Source organism: Passer domesticus, chromosome Z (assembly GCF_036417665.1).
Source record: "Passer domesticus isolate bPasDom1 chromosome Z, bPasDom1.hap1, whole genome shotgun sequence".
NCBI lineage: Eukaryota > Metazoa > Chordata > Aves > Passeriformes > Passeridae > Passer > Passer domesticus.
The window spans coordinates 23,422,135-23,437,620 of NC_087512.1; the positions used below are offsets into that span (position 1 = coordinate 23,422,135).

General features: G+C 40.6%; 1 long non-coding RNA gene across 12 annotated transcripts in view; it reads right to left on the reverse strand.

Annotated features, from left to right (window-relative positions):
• Window positions 1-15,486, reverse strand: part of LOC135290995 (uncharacterized) — a 65,524-nt gene that overhangs the window by 26,722 nt on the left and 23,316 nt on the right. For 11 of the 12 annotated variants that reach the window (XR_010353840.1, XR_010353849.1, XR_010353843.1 and 8 more), the window contains one exon: window positions 17-575. This is a non-coding gene — a long non-coding RNA (uncharacterized LOC135290995). The remainder of the gene's footprint in view (window positions 1-16; window positions 576-15,486) is intronic. The other variant, XR_010353839.1, reaches the window with a different exon arrangement.

Here is a 15,486-nt window from a genome sequence, read left to right on the forward strand (position 1 = left end):
AAATTGCATTGCATACCTCCTTACTAGCTGGGGCCTCAAAAAGAGCATGTCTGCTTTTTGTGCCCAAGCCTGTTCCTCCATCACATGTTGGCATAGAGACAGCACCCAAGCAGGTTGGTACTGCTTCAAATCAGGTTTAGAAGCCAGGTTTCCAGCCCCACACAGCATTTCAAGATTTCATCTGCTTTCCTGTCCCAAGTCACAAGCACCAAGGTCTTAGGAAACTGATTGCCATCTGCCCTAAGAAAGAGACCCCAGCCCCAGTAGTTGTGTCATTCACTTAGAAGGGGATACTAGTTCTTGCAGAGGCACAGCAGCTTCACTGGGGATGACACCAGGCAACACTCAAAGAAGGGGCTGTCACCTCCCTATGCTCACCTGGTCAAGACCTTCTCTGCTAGAAAACACTCTCCCACTCCTGGCAACTTAGGACACTTTCCTCCTCTTCATGGTGAAATGGTTGTCCTGCCTCCAAGAGACACACCTCATATTTTCTTCAGCGTAGCAAGTGATGTGGAATCACGAGCACGGGGCTTACACCACCACTTTTCCCCTTTTCCCAGGGGATGGCTTTCCTGCTTGACACATAGAAAAAGGGATGGTTATAACACAATTTTTATTGTGCTGCAAATGGCAGGTGGGGAAAAGGGTCTTTACAGCCTACTAAATTAATGCTTCTGAAAGCCAAAGATCAAATGTAAACATTGGCAAATTACTGGCAAGGCATGTGAAAGCCACGCAATCCTGCCTGCTGTAGAAAGAGAGGTTTTCCATTTCAGGCCTCATTCATCTGGGACCTTTCATATTCACAGGAACTTTCTTTAGTCATGCTATATAAGTAGCTACTGTATATATTGAAAGCCAATTTTCCCATATACTTGAGTGCTGCTGGAAGAACAATACATCGTTCATTTATTTTCAATTTCATTACCCTTTATGTGATATAGATACAAAAGCATACTTTCCATTCATCTGCTTGTTGCTTAGATGAAGATTAGAAGAAAGGCTTCTTCTCTTCAAACAAATTGGCAGTAAGATGTTTTTCTTTCATCAGTACAGGAGGTGACAGACATTATCTACTACCTGAGGGGTTTGGACAAGTGATGCATGTACTGGTTATGTGTCATTTTGATTCCAAGCATGCAATACACTGGGCTAAATTTTACTGCTCTTAACACAGTCTAATATCTCCAGAAAATCCCCACTGAACAGAGAATGTTTTGGTTTTTTTAATCTTTTGAACATGAGTAGCCATTTTAAAGAATCATTATATGTGTAAATCATTATATATATATACACATGAGCAGCCGTTTTAAAGAATCATTATATGTGTAAATCATTTTATATATATATATATATATATATATATATACACACATGTGAACTAGAGTTCCCTCTCACCCTCAGCACAAGCAATGCCATTCTTGCATATTAACAGAATAACAGTAGATCTCAGACTCATATTCATGCTGCCCTACTATATACCAAAAATAATTTCATTGAAGTTCATCAAATTCTGTTGATGCATCTCCAGTGTAAATGAGATTAGAAACAGGCTTTGTGACCTCTAGATCCTCTTGTCCACTACATGCACAGAACATAATGAACTAAGCAAGCATACTAGACAAGATAATGCTATCCCTGTAGCATATTAAATACTAATGCAATTAACAACATCAACATTATGAGATGAGGGTTATGAATGGCCAAGGCTTGTGAGAAGTAAAAGAGGAGAATCACTTCACTGGAGACCTGGCACCAGAACACAGAACCCATGATATGAGGTCAGGGCTCAAGATTGTTCTGATTTAGTATTTACTTAGGTATCATCTGATTTAAATTAGGTGGACTAAGGGAAACACTTCATGGTTTCGCTTCCATTCCTAGGCAACAAGATCAATGCTCCAGCTGGCTCATGTGCCTGTCTTGCATATTATGAGCCATAAAATACCAAATTGAGCTAATTATGATTCATGTTAAACTTATACTGTCCAATCCAAATCCCATTATCTGAATGTAAAGATTCCCAAGAGGTTCCTCAGAGTTTGGGTTAGATCTACAATGACAAATGCCAAGTATATAAGGCCAAAATGAGCTGACTACACCAGTGTAATTTTGGCATGACTCTATTAAAGTCTGTGAGGTTACTCTGATTTATGTGGATCTGAAAGAAGAATTTAACCATTAGTGATTTGCACTGGAATAAAATGTGCTTGCCATTTTATACCAGCCCTAAAGGTTTCAGTTTTCTTTTTGTTTTCTTTTTAAACCCTAATTAATTTTTCTTTCAACAGTATCTATTATGTGTTCTCCTGATAATTTTTCAGATAAAAGATTCTGTGTAGTTCATGATTTCTTCCACTAAATATATTGGATACAACCTATAATAGGACAGGAAAGCTTTTAGCATAGCATAGTCTTTGAGCCAAATTCAGGTCTTACACTTCACGAGTACTCTGTTTTCACTTTACATCAATAATATAGCCTAAGAGGAAATGAGAGAGGGATTTGGTCAATTATACAAGCACAATTTTTTTACAGAACCGGCCTGAAAATGACAGAAATAATAATTAACAAAGATTAATGGGAAGATTCTGGGGTACACAAATAATTATTTATTATATCACTTTAGAGGCATGAATGGGAGAACAAAAAATGAATTATCACAAGCGTTACAAGCTGGTCTAGTGCAGTGAGTTTGAGAGTATATGGCTATTAATAAACTCTTTCAGCAGTATTTTGGTATGAATAATAATATCTCAAAGCTTCCAGCAGCTGCCACAGCCTTGTCTCACATTTACTGAGAAAGCACCACCTGCTGCTCTGCAGCATTGATTGGGTTAAAAAGTTGGTAAAACAGTATTTGTTTTTCCTGAGGCTGCCTCCTTGGGGCAGCTCCCACATAGAGGAGCTATGGCAGCACAGGCAGCTGTCCTGTGCTTCCTACTGTTGGTGTCAACATCCCCACTGGCCACCAGTGCAGAGGAACCAGAAGGACCAGCATGACTCACACACACAGGAGGCCCAGTATTTTACATTTATAGGTAAATAAAGATATTTACAAGGAAAGAGAGTTATCCTTAATTTTCAAAATTTATCTCCTGCAAGGAAAAAGCCCTTTTTTTTATCACTGGGAATAAAATCTTTTACAGTAAAAGGACACCAAATCAGGACAGTCCTCCCTACAGATAGACCAAGTTCAGCAGAGTTCAGCTACTGATTAGATCCTTCATACAATCCCTTGAATATTCAAATGCTTTGGCATTGTAATTAGGGGATAAAACTGTGTATTCCACTAACCTACCTTAATCTGGCAACATTTACAAGTACTGAAACATCCTTTTTAAAAGGTGTTTTAAAGACATACTGAGGAACAGATTTAATAGCTTGGATTTATTTACTCAAAATCAAGCACAGGTATGGAATAGCTCTTTAAAAAAATCAAACAGCATGCATATCACATTCAATGGAGATGGGTGGCATGATATATGGTGCAGTTCAGACTGCCCTGTTTGCCCAGACTCACTGCATTACCAGCACTATATCCTAACTTAACTGATCTGTAAAAGTGCTTTGGAATATGGAAGAGTGAAAGAATCCATATAAAACCAATTTATCTTCTCTTCTATTTAAAAGTTAAAGGCATTAGTAAAAAAGTGAATAAATATCACTCCTTGCTTTATGCAGATGGGAGTATCCATCATGAAATGATTAATAAGCCTTAGTCACAATGCAGAGAGCCCTCAGGGTCCTGCTCTGTGTTGCCCCACAAAGAGATGCGGTGTCATATCCAAGGGCCACCGCTGCGGAGCTGATGGGACACTCTCTGCCAGCCTCTCAGTGCCCTGGGCAGGAGCAGGCACTTCTTGGGTGGTCTGCAGAGGTGGCAAATCTGCTGTCATGCTTTGGCCAGGGGCCTAGGCAGGAGCCCTTGCATAAGCCCCATGGGTGGCACTACAGAGGTACGCTGTACCTCGCATCACAGCTGGACTGTTTCATTTCAGAGAAGGAAGCAGAAATACTCCAGGCTATCCATTGCATCAGAAAGGATACGCTAATAACTGCCCTGTCTGTGTCTATCATTCATTGGACAGCCTCTCTACGAAAGAGAAAACTCTCCAGAGGGTGTGTAGGAACAAAGAAATTGTCTACAGCAATTTCAAATGCCTGGAAACCTCTTCAGTTTCCATTTGCAATACCTGCTGGGAGAAGTGAGAGGAACATTCAGCAGAGAGCCATCAGTCACTGACAAAGCCAAATTCACCTCAGAAAGAGGGCAGGACAAGATTGGTACAGAAAGGTGAGCAAGAGAGTGAAGCTGTCACACCAACACAAATTTAAATACCATCTTGTGATCCAGAACAACTGCCTGCACTAGATGTCATTAAAGCTGCGGGGGAAGGGACAGCTAAATTAAACTTCTCACCAGTGAAAAAATTACCTCCTGGAGGAAGATGCTTCAGGAATATAGGAACCTACTCCTAGCACTCAGCTGGTGATCCTCCCACTATGCTGACAGGGCAGCAGGGCAGGGTGTTCTGCCCACAGCCATCACAGCTGTGAGCCCTGCACCCTGAGAGCCCATGGCACCTCCTGCCTGCCTACTTGGACGGCTTTGCTTTTACCTGCCAGCACTTCTAGCCTGCAATCAAAACACAAAAATTCTGATGTCTGATGGTACCCCTGAGGAACATAACGTCATCAGCCTCACACGTGGCCCCAGGTTATCAACAGTATAAGGCATAAGTGCATAAAGTAAATTACTTATGTAAATACTAGGCTAAAATTGCACTGAATTATGTGCCTGTCTTGTCTATAGCTCCTGTCGAACACCTCAAGCAAAGAAAGTAACCTTGTGCATTTCAGTCTCAAAATAGGTTTCATTAACTCACAAACATAAATGTAATTGGTAAAGATACAAATTTCTTTCTGGTTTATATGGTTTTATGCAAATAAAAACCATAAAGAAGGTTCCCTGCAAAATTGGAAGTCCTACAGCAGCCCCAGCAGACCAGCACAATGGTTCCCTTACAGAGCACAGGGACTGGGAAGCAGGTCTCTGCAGGGCACCCAGCTGTCTGGCTACCACATCAGGAGGAGGAGTAGCTGTTTGAGCAGTTATTTAGCAGCAGTGGAGCCGTGGTCCTTCAGAGGATGTCTGAGCAGCATCAGGGCAATTCTGTTTATAAAAAACATTGCACCAACATAACTTGGACCATCTCTTCTATAGAGGATGTCGGGCAGGACTATACCCATTACCTAATGTGTGCCTGAGATGCCCAGGGTAGAGAGGGCAATTCTGCACTTGTGTCTGTCCTCAGAACAGCTGGGTTTTGCCTGAGATGTCTTAGTCTGTCCAGACATTCAATCTTGTTACGAAAACATCAGGAAATAGAAACTTTGTCTTCTGCCCCCATATTTTACCCCAGAAATATTACCCTCCCTGCACTACAGCTCCAGCCAGTTATGCCTTTCTCCACTACCTATTAAATTCTTTTAATAGCTATTACTCTGTCCCCATAGAAGAGTTCCGCACTACAAGTAAATCACCTCTCTGATAGATAACAAGATGGAAAATTCTTTGATCCCACATTCTGCACACATTAAAGCGAGGTGAGCTTAGTGGGAGCAGTTTTTCCATAACATTCTTTTGAGAGGATGAAGCCCCTTGGATGGGAGTCAATACTTTAAGTTTTCTCAGGTCAAATCTAGTGTCCAATGTGTCCCATTTAGAAGAGAAAAATAGCAATTGGCTGTCTTTGGGCTATGACTTACTTTTCATACACTAAATCTTACTTGGTTTAGGTGAAAGTCCTTCTGACTGTGCTGACCCAGCAAAAATTACTAATCAGTGTGGTGGTGGCCCTCAGTAACCATTGGAGTGGCATAAAATTATAAAAGGAAACTCTTTTATATTTGTAAAAAGAATTCTGATAACAGTGCTGAATAATATGAGGTTTAGGACAGATCTAAGCATTACAGCCACCCCCATTCTGTAATGCTTCCCCATGACCAACTATTCTTCTAGACCACTCAGTACAAACACATCCATGAACTTTCCATTTTTTTTTTCAAAGAAGACAGATGGATTTGAGGACTTTGATGAAGTGTGAAGTCAATCACCTACGTATGCCACATCTTCAGTGCCAGGCCATGCAGAAATACATCTCCTTTAATCCAAAGAGAATCTCAAAACATCTTGATTAGAGATATGTTAATCTGAAGCCACCTCTGGAAATTACATGTCTGTGACCATTTGAATGAGCATTTCCTCTGCTTCCCAACAAGACGAGTGAACAAGTGTGTCTTTGCTGCTTCAGGTTCACCAGAAGATAATCACAGCCCACCTAGAAATTAGGATGCAAGGCACAGAAAATGCCTACATCCCATTCCTATATCTACAAATAATCTGGTGAAAATACACCAAAGCTCTTCTTGCCACACGTTGCTTCAATCCACATTTCCTCAGAAGCAGAAACCAGGAGAAAATACAAGTTCCCTTCAACTAAATGGCTCTCTTTGAGATCAAAGTTTCCAAACACAAAAGTCCTCACATGCTTCCAGGTGGAAGCAATGCCCAAGGGCTTTGCCAGCTCACACTAGACCCACATGACAAAAATATTAATGTGTTATCAGCCTGGTAGTAAGTCTGTCCCTTATGACTAGAAGATGTCTCTTCACACAGTCATGGAGGAAGAACGGTATAATCTACCACGATTTTTAGGATTTCCTGGCCCACAATAGCTCTGTGATCTTCATCAAGCCATTTACTAACTGTAATTATTAACTAATTTTTCAGTCTTTAAAAAATTTAAGGATTAAAATGCTGCTCTAGTCATCGTATCTTGTAAGGATAAACACAGCTCAGATGCTGAAGTGCTGAGATTCCACAATAGTATATTTCATAGTGCCATGAAAAGGATATGTCTCATCAACACACTGAAGAAGAGAGAAAACAGGTAAAACTTCAAGGAACATGTGTCAGTCTAGAAATGTTTCTTCAGCTTATTCTGTTTCTGCTATGAATGGTCTAAAACTATGGCCCACTCACATTACCTGCTTGCCATCAAAGCAACAGTGCCCAGTCAACACCATCAAGAGATCTTAACTAAAAATCAATAGTAAAACCTGCCTGGTGGTGTAGCCTGTTACACAGAAGCAATGGTACACAGGGAATTATTCATCACAGAACCAACTGTATATCACTATCTCTGACAAACTTCAAAGTCAGGAGGGAGCCTGTTGTAGAGGAGGTTACCCAGACACAGAATTCAGCTAAGTCTTTCTGGGAAGTCATATCTGCTTACTATAATGACTGGGTCCATGTTTACTTTAGCTACACAGAAAGGTTTAGGGCTTGTTTTGAAAGACAAGAGATGCTGGAAAGCCATGGATTTCCTGGCAACCTTTAAGGTTTTTAACAACTAAATTTGGTAATGCTGGTAAAAACAACCTCAGGTGCATCACCTTGGGCCTTTGTGTCCAAAAATTACTTCTGCGTTTAGTTGGTTACTCATTGACTTAGGTTATTCTGTGTCCTTGCAGTGCTGACATTGTTCAGCCAGTGCAGTAGTTATAGATTTGACCTTTACAGTGGAGCTATTCCACAACTTCCCAGATCATCCTATTTGCTCTGACATTCACAGGATTTTAATACTGATAGCAAAATTGTTGTCATGGTCAGGGATAAGAGTCATGTTCTCAAATAAAACAGCCTGTGACAGCACATACTAAAAAAAGATAAATGACAATTCTGTTAATAAGGAAAAGAAAAATTCTGTATCAGAGCTTGATGCAAAGTAGCTTGTGGGGCTTTTCAGTGGGGCTATAGAAAATAAGTTCTAAGAAGTTCCTATAAGAACTTCTTGGTATAAGCCCAAGAAAATAGACAAAAAGAATTTGAGATAAACATGATGACCATGTTGAGAGAATTTAATAGGAAAACAGTATTAAAAGAAAAGCATATGACTGAGGAAGAAAGAGGTGAAAAGAAAGACCATAACTGGTACTCCACTGGTACAAAAATGTCCTTGCAGGAACAACAATAAGCTGTCAGAATTTGTGGAGCAAATCTGTATATTGATTGTCATGAAAAACAAAAGGAAAACAAGCACAATGAAAAACACCACAGAGTATTGGACTTCACATAGTCAGACATAAACGTCTACATCCAGATTGTTCCTGCAGCCTGAGGGTCCTTGGAATACACTAGCCCCACATTATGGATTGTGTACAGAAATACTTTAGCTCATCTTCTGTTTTTATCAGAAAAATGTAAGAAAGTATTAGACCAACAACAACATTTCTGGGAAAAACAAAAGTTCTTCTGATTTTCTACTCTTCACAAAAGAACACATATTCTCTTGGGAAGCAAATGTATTTGGATCACATTTTTTTTCCTTTCTCTGAGAAAAGAGGCATTTAAAACAGTTTAGCACCATCTTAAAATACATTTGTCATCTATATTTCCAATTTCCCTTAGACTCTTTTATTTGTGAAACTATGTGCATGGGAGAGAAATTCTGTCCTGGGTAAAGAAGGTGCCTCTTCAGGGACCCAGGCATGGCCACCTTACCAGTCCATGCCTCAAGATCACAGTTTCTCCCTGTCAGAGCACTTCAAAACCAATCTGGACTTCCTTTTTCCCTTCATTTTTACAACAAGAGCTGACAAATGCCAACAAATAACCCCCAATCCTCATTCACAGAATGGTCTTTTTACATTTTTCTGTAATTTTAAAGGATCTTTCAGGTAGGTTGGTATTTAACATTTGCTGACTTTCCAGCACACATCGCTTCTGGAGTCTTAAAAAGACTCATTATTTCTTCCAAAAAGTTGTCTTTCTAGATGAGCTTTCTGATCTCGTTTGTGTTGGAGATTGAAAGCATAATGTCCCCAGACTGCCAGGGTAAATCATTAAAGTTTAATTATCAAAACTGTTTTTTCCTCTTCATAATATTTGGCTAAACAAGTCTATGTGACAGGTGAAGAAGACAGGAGTTTTTACAGACAAATTGTACATACACAGGTAATGTGGACAGCAAGGGCACATGTAAGATGCTTATGTCAGGAAGGCCACGCTGGATCAGATGCTTCATACTGGGACAGGCAAGACATGGTGCACAAGCTCAAGCACAGCACCTCTGTGTTCAGGTGGCTGTATTCTGTCCCAATACAGAACTGACCTGATCTTACCTAAACACATCTGCATGAGGAAACTGCTCTGTCAGATGGGGTCAGTGCAGATCCCCCTGTCCATGTCGGAACTGATGACAACAAACTTAGTACTGTGCCCATGTCATTCAAAAGTTAATGTGGCCTGGGAGAAAATCAGCAGATCGTATCTGCCACCTTGACAGCCTGAAATGATTAATCTCTCCATTCAGGCAATCCAAGGGCAAAAATGTGTATGTTTGCTAAAACTGTCAGAATATTTTCAGTTAGTATGTTGCATTAATGTCTAAAAGTTAAATTACAGTCTTTACACTTTCTCTGCCTTTCCTCAGAATACTTAGCTCCATTGTGCATGTACAGACAAGAGAGATTTTGAATTAATAAATGTGGTATTATGGCATGATCCTTTAAGCAACTGAGAGATGAAAGGCTGATTTTTGCTTTATTCCTAAGCATGCTGACATCAGGGGTAAATTTGGAGCTTGATGCAAGAGATTCAGCTGTGCAACTGACATTAAGGCTAATAGCAGCCACAAGAAAAACAAAATTACATTCTCTTTCTTGGACAAGAAATTAAATACAGATTGCAACTTATTCAAAGAGTTCAAAGTCAATTACTTTTCCCAGTGAAATCAATGAGAAGGACTTTCCATTTCAGTTCATCAGACTTTCTGCCTGCTGAGAAAAGTGACTTTATGTGGGATCTTTATCACCATTTGCCTTCCTGGGTTGTTGGGTTTTCTTTCTTTCTTTTCCTGATTGATGATTGGTCTCATAAATACAACATTCTGGGTTGTTTTTTTTTGGTTTTTTTCCAAAAGCAATTCAACTGCTTTCAATAACTGCTAGAATTTTGAAAAATCACTAGAATTTTCCTTTAAGACACTGTAAATGCCACAACAAAGGCCAGTATTAGCTGGATGAAACATCCAAAGCCCACAATAGGCCTGTGAAATGTCACTGCATATCCATGGAGATACTCTGACCAGGATAAACTTTCATCCAGTAACGTATCTAAAAACAGTGTGATTTGGTCTTCATTTGTCACTGTTTGTTTAAGGCAGGTGTGACTTGAAAGGTCCTTATCTTTTCCCATCAACAGTATCAGCACACACTTAGAAAACCACTACAGAACACAGAGTAGATGTGCCTAGGGGAGATTAAGGTGATGTCTATGTTCATTTCATTCAAAGATGTCAGCATTATCTGCTTACATGTACGGATCCCAAATTTTGTTCTAAGAGACTTGGTTTTGGCATTGTCACCTCCAGGATCTGGGCTGGTTCCTACAGTGACAACTCATTCATTCTTAACACCAAATGTCCACACAACTCAACCAGGACTAGTACAAAATTAGTTACTTCCCATCTTATGTACAGGTACACCACAAGCTGAGGATTCTGCAGCCAAATCCCAGGACCCAATTTCATTAAACATTATTTAATAATCATCACAACATTTAGCAGGTAAGTAGCTACAGTAATCACATTATTCTCAGATTCCCATGCCCTGCTGTTTTCCTCTCCCAGCAGCCACTGCTCCACAGGCCACAGCAGCTCTGCCCCCTGGTATCACCCTCTAATCATCTGCACCCCAAGCTTGTGCTTGTAAAGGTGGATGTTCAAGATGCATGTCCTGGTGGGGCAGGGGTGGGAGCAGGAGCTGGTGGTGCAGCTAACACTGCTGGAGCTGTCAGGGCAGCACGTAGCCTGCTGCACTGTCCTTGAGGGGCAGGGACATGGGGAAAGGGGGGCATATGCAGGGTTTGCTATCAGTTAGCTGAAGAAAATTATTCATGTACATGTGCCTGTAAGCAAAATTTCTTTCATTATATACATTATTAGCAAATAGAAATTATTAATTAAGAAAGGACAGCAGATGGATTACAACAGGATCTCAGGGGCCATTAAATCATGAGATTTTTAGAATGTACTATTGGACCAAAATAACTTTAAATGCCTTATATAACATAAACAGTGTATCTCAACAGCAGAAGAGAACATGAAAGGTAGTCAGAAGCAGGTAAGTGCAAGGAAAACAGCCTTCCCACCACAACAGCAAGGGACAAAATTATAATTTTGCCAATAATAAAATGAAACATAACATTCCTCTGTTGACAGTATGCAGTGTTTGCTGCGTGCTAGCATTGCTAGTTACTGTGACAGGGCAAGTGTTGTATCCAAGCTGCATCCATTGAAGGGCTGGAGGCACCACCTGCTGGGTTTCCAGGGTGGGAAAGAGAGAGGAGACCCCACGCCAACTTCAGTGCTCTTCCAACTGTGAAGGGGGAGGCTGAGGAGCACTAGGACCAAGGTTCAGGGGCTTCAGGGGACAGACCTGTTCCCACTACCCCGCAGAGCACTCCTTGCTGCTCACTGAGTCACTAGGCTCCAGTGGATGAGCCACTGGCAGCAGCTACCTCTCTCTCTCACACTTGCTTCAATGTTCAAGGCGCGTGGACCTTCTCCCCAGTATGCTGGCTGGAGTCCAGCCAGGTTAGTTTTGGAAAGATATTCCCCACAGCTGGTTTTCCAAAATCCTGCTCTCTATCACAACAGCAATCTCAAAAGCTTTTCATCCCAGGCAGGCAAAGCATGAAGAGAGCACAGGTCCCATGAGCAAGCACAGCCCCCTGCCTCCCTGATCTTCCCAATAGAGAAACAAGATCCACATACACTCAGAGAGCCAAAATCCCCTTCAAGCCCACATCTACCCTAAACGCTGGGGTCATGCACATCTTGATACATTTTCTAACCTTTCTTTACCCTGTCAGCAGATCTGTAAGGTCATACAAAACAGCACCCTTTCATAACCATATTAGGGGAAAAATGGTATCTGCAAATCTATATGCTGGAAAGACAGTGGTGAAGGAGGTCCCCAGGTTAGGGAAATCAAGTTAAGACTGTTTGCTACCGATTTCCTGTGGCAGATTTAACTGTTGAGTTAAAACCCACTGACATCAGAGGTGACATTACAGAGTAAGTAATGAAGGTGCTGCAAGAAGCTGGGGAGCAGAGGAGAGGACAAGTTTCCCATTCCCTGCTCACACACTGATTCTCCAGGTGCATTTCGTATTTGATGAATAGCAAATTCAGGTACAAGACATGAATCTGAGCTGCCATTTGTGCCACACAAATTGTCACCTAAGGTATGAACACTGCTTTCCCCAGTCTCTGAATTTCAGTCCTATTTCAGTACACATAGCAACATGCACATTCCATTAAGAACATAAAAGCACGTTTCAAAATTCAGGATTAAAATAAACTCAAGGGACAACAGACAGACAATTAGATGTAGTTTGGCAGTGGTGTGTGGCTGGAAGGTAATCAGTGTGGTGTTCCTCTGTGAGGAAGGAGGGTCATCCTTTAGGGCAGGAAGGCAGTCCTGCCTTCCCAACTTTCCCCAGCTTTGCTGTGGGATTTTTAACCCTCTCTGGGATTTTGCCATCAATATGATCATTCAGATATCCATTACATGTGACACAGAAAGGGAAAAGCATGAAAAAGGGTGAAGGGTACTGCACTTCAGGTATTTCTATTATCTTTCTCCAACAAGACCACTCAGATTAAAAATAACGACACAGAGAAACACTACACCGTTGATATATAGCAAGGGGAAATACATGTGGGAAATACTGATAATTTGTTGTGGCTTGAAACTGTGACAAAATGTGATTATCTGAGGTAAAAATATGTTATTAATCATTTGGCAAGAGGTCAAGCACTCTACATCTTCACGGTTCCCTTGCAAAGCTCAGCAATAAAAAGTGAGGAGAACAAATTGTGTGAAGTCTTTTTTTCTCACTAAGACCAGATTTTTATGTTCATATATACACTGAATTTCAAAACACCTAATTTGGAGAGGGGGCTTTTATAAATTGACCTATTCTCTGCAATGCTGGTTTCCTATTTTTCATCTTTTCTAATATAATCAATAGTAACAGACTGTAAGTAAATTGCTCATGTGGATAGTCAATAGACTGAGAGGATGTTTTAAATATCTTAGTAACAACTAAGTAACACCATCTCAGAGAGGGTGTTGCAGCCATCAATGGGCTGGTTTAATGCAGTGTCAGCAAGAACCATGTCAGTTAGGCCAGACACCTCTGCAACACCACAAACTTCTTGGTTTTTCAGAAATGTTGTGCAGTAGGTATGAATTCAGCAGTGGTTAACTTCCTTTTGTTCAGTGCTTATTCCAGAGAGAGGAGCCAAGCCACACAAGCCATAGAGAAGACAGGGCAAAAGGGGCAAAAGTATCAGTGGACATCACACCACTCATGTCATGAATATTCATTACCAACTGGAATCAGACTAGGTACCTTTCCTGATCATCCTCCATTAACCACACGTTCCCCTTCAGTGGATTTGTGAAGAGATCACCAAACCATCAGAAATTACCCCTTGAACACCAAAAATTTCAGCCACATGCCAGCACACAAGTTTCTTTGATCCTTCAAATGGGCACAAGGCTGTTTTCATGTCTTTCAGGAATGCCTGCCGACCTGACAGGATCTGTGTTGCAGGAAAATACCATAAGCCTCCTTTTAATTGCCTACACTGGGAGCCCAGTTGTTCATATAAGTGCTATTTGCACGTAGTGGACTATTTTTTTTTAAGTAGAAATGCAATAGAGACCTCAAAATGGGTTTTATCACTGTATTTTATTTGCTTAATAAAATTTAAAGTTTGCACTTAAAATAGAGAATGCTCTCAAGCTGTCACTTGTCTTCTGCCAGTTTATTAGTTATAATCTGATACTAATTTTTTTAGATGTTAAGCTATTGTCCAACAACTGGTTGCGATATTTTGGGAGTAGGGAATGGAAAAAAATGCTTTTGAGACAGGCATAGACTCACAGCACAGAAAATGCAATTGCAAGGACCCTCACTGCTCCCCTGCTGGCTTACTCCTCTTCCTTAATGTGATTTATTGGGCCCAGTCTTACCAAAAGAACCTCCCTGGCACGCATTTGTCTACCAGTGCTTGCGAAAGGGACAGAACTTATTAAAGGTTTACTTGGCCTGTGCTCTGGAAGATGAGAAGAGTTACAAAAATATACCAGACTGGAACAGATTACTTCCACAAACTTTCAGCAGTACCCTAAAGCATCCAGCTCGGATGGGAATTTCATCATCTCAGTGACATCACAGTGACAGGTGAGGAGTTAGCAGAGCTGTGGTTTAACAATGCTCCAAGCGCTGAGAAACTGGAAGGGTTTCACACAAGCTCCCTGAGAACTAGACATACTATGGTCCTGTTCAAACAGGGGGTTGTTTCACGGACATACCTCTCCCACCCACAGCCTGGGGAACTCACTTCTGCACCTGAACCAATTTCAATTGAGCTTTGTTTTTCCCTTTCACTGTATGCTCTTGATCTTATTTTAACTAGCTTGTTCCAAACTACCCACTACTCTGTGTGACCAAGAATTACCACTGAAATAACCACACAAGAACAAGGGCGGAGATATTCAATAGTACAGATGAGGATTAGAATCTTGGTTGTGTTTTTGAAAATTCCCCTCAATAATATTACAAGCCTATCTTGAGAAGGATGCCTGATAGTGTCAGATCATATGGTGAAAATAAAAACAGCATTCAAATAACAAGAGACAGATTTGCCAAAAGCCAGTGCAGAGACATCATCACATTATATCCCAGGTGTTAAGTGCATTGTCCCAGGCACTCTCTGCCCATACACTTTTGCTGTATGTCAGATCCTTACTCAGCACCTTCTTCAAAGAGCAGAAATGAAACATTTTAGAAAGCCTCGTGAGACACCCAGACCAGTGTTGTACCCAGAAAATGCAATATTCCTCTTGCTTACTCATTCCAGTTTCTACTTGTTCCATGAAACTAAAATCTCATTTCTACACATCCTTTGCTCTGCAATTCACTCTCCAGTCTCTTTTTAAAAAATACCAGATTCTAGCTATAAACTGCTTCAAATATCCTGAAAACTTCTGCAAAGCACAATGCAAATTTGAAAAGTTCAAGCCTAGTGCTAATGCAATAAAAGAAGGCAAATATGATTCCAGATATACAGTTGGTGTAATGCCTTTAGGAAGCACTCCATCAGTTTGATTTAGAAAATGATTGCATTATGTTAAAACAACTAAATTGGATAAGAGGAAAAGGGATTTGTTGACATAAATCTTGTCTTTGGGCTTCAAACTCCTCCAAGTAAATACAAATACGAAAATACATTCAGAGAGAACTGCCAATTTCCCCTGAGAAGATCTATTTTCAAGGAAGTAAAAGTCTATATTGGAAATCAATCCAGTTGTTTATAAAGCAAGAAACCTCTATTG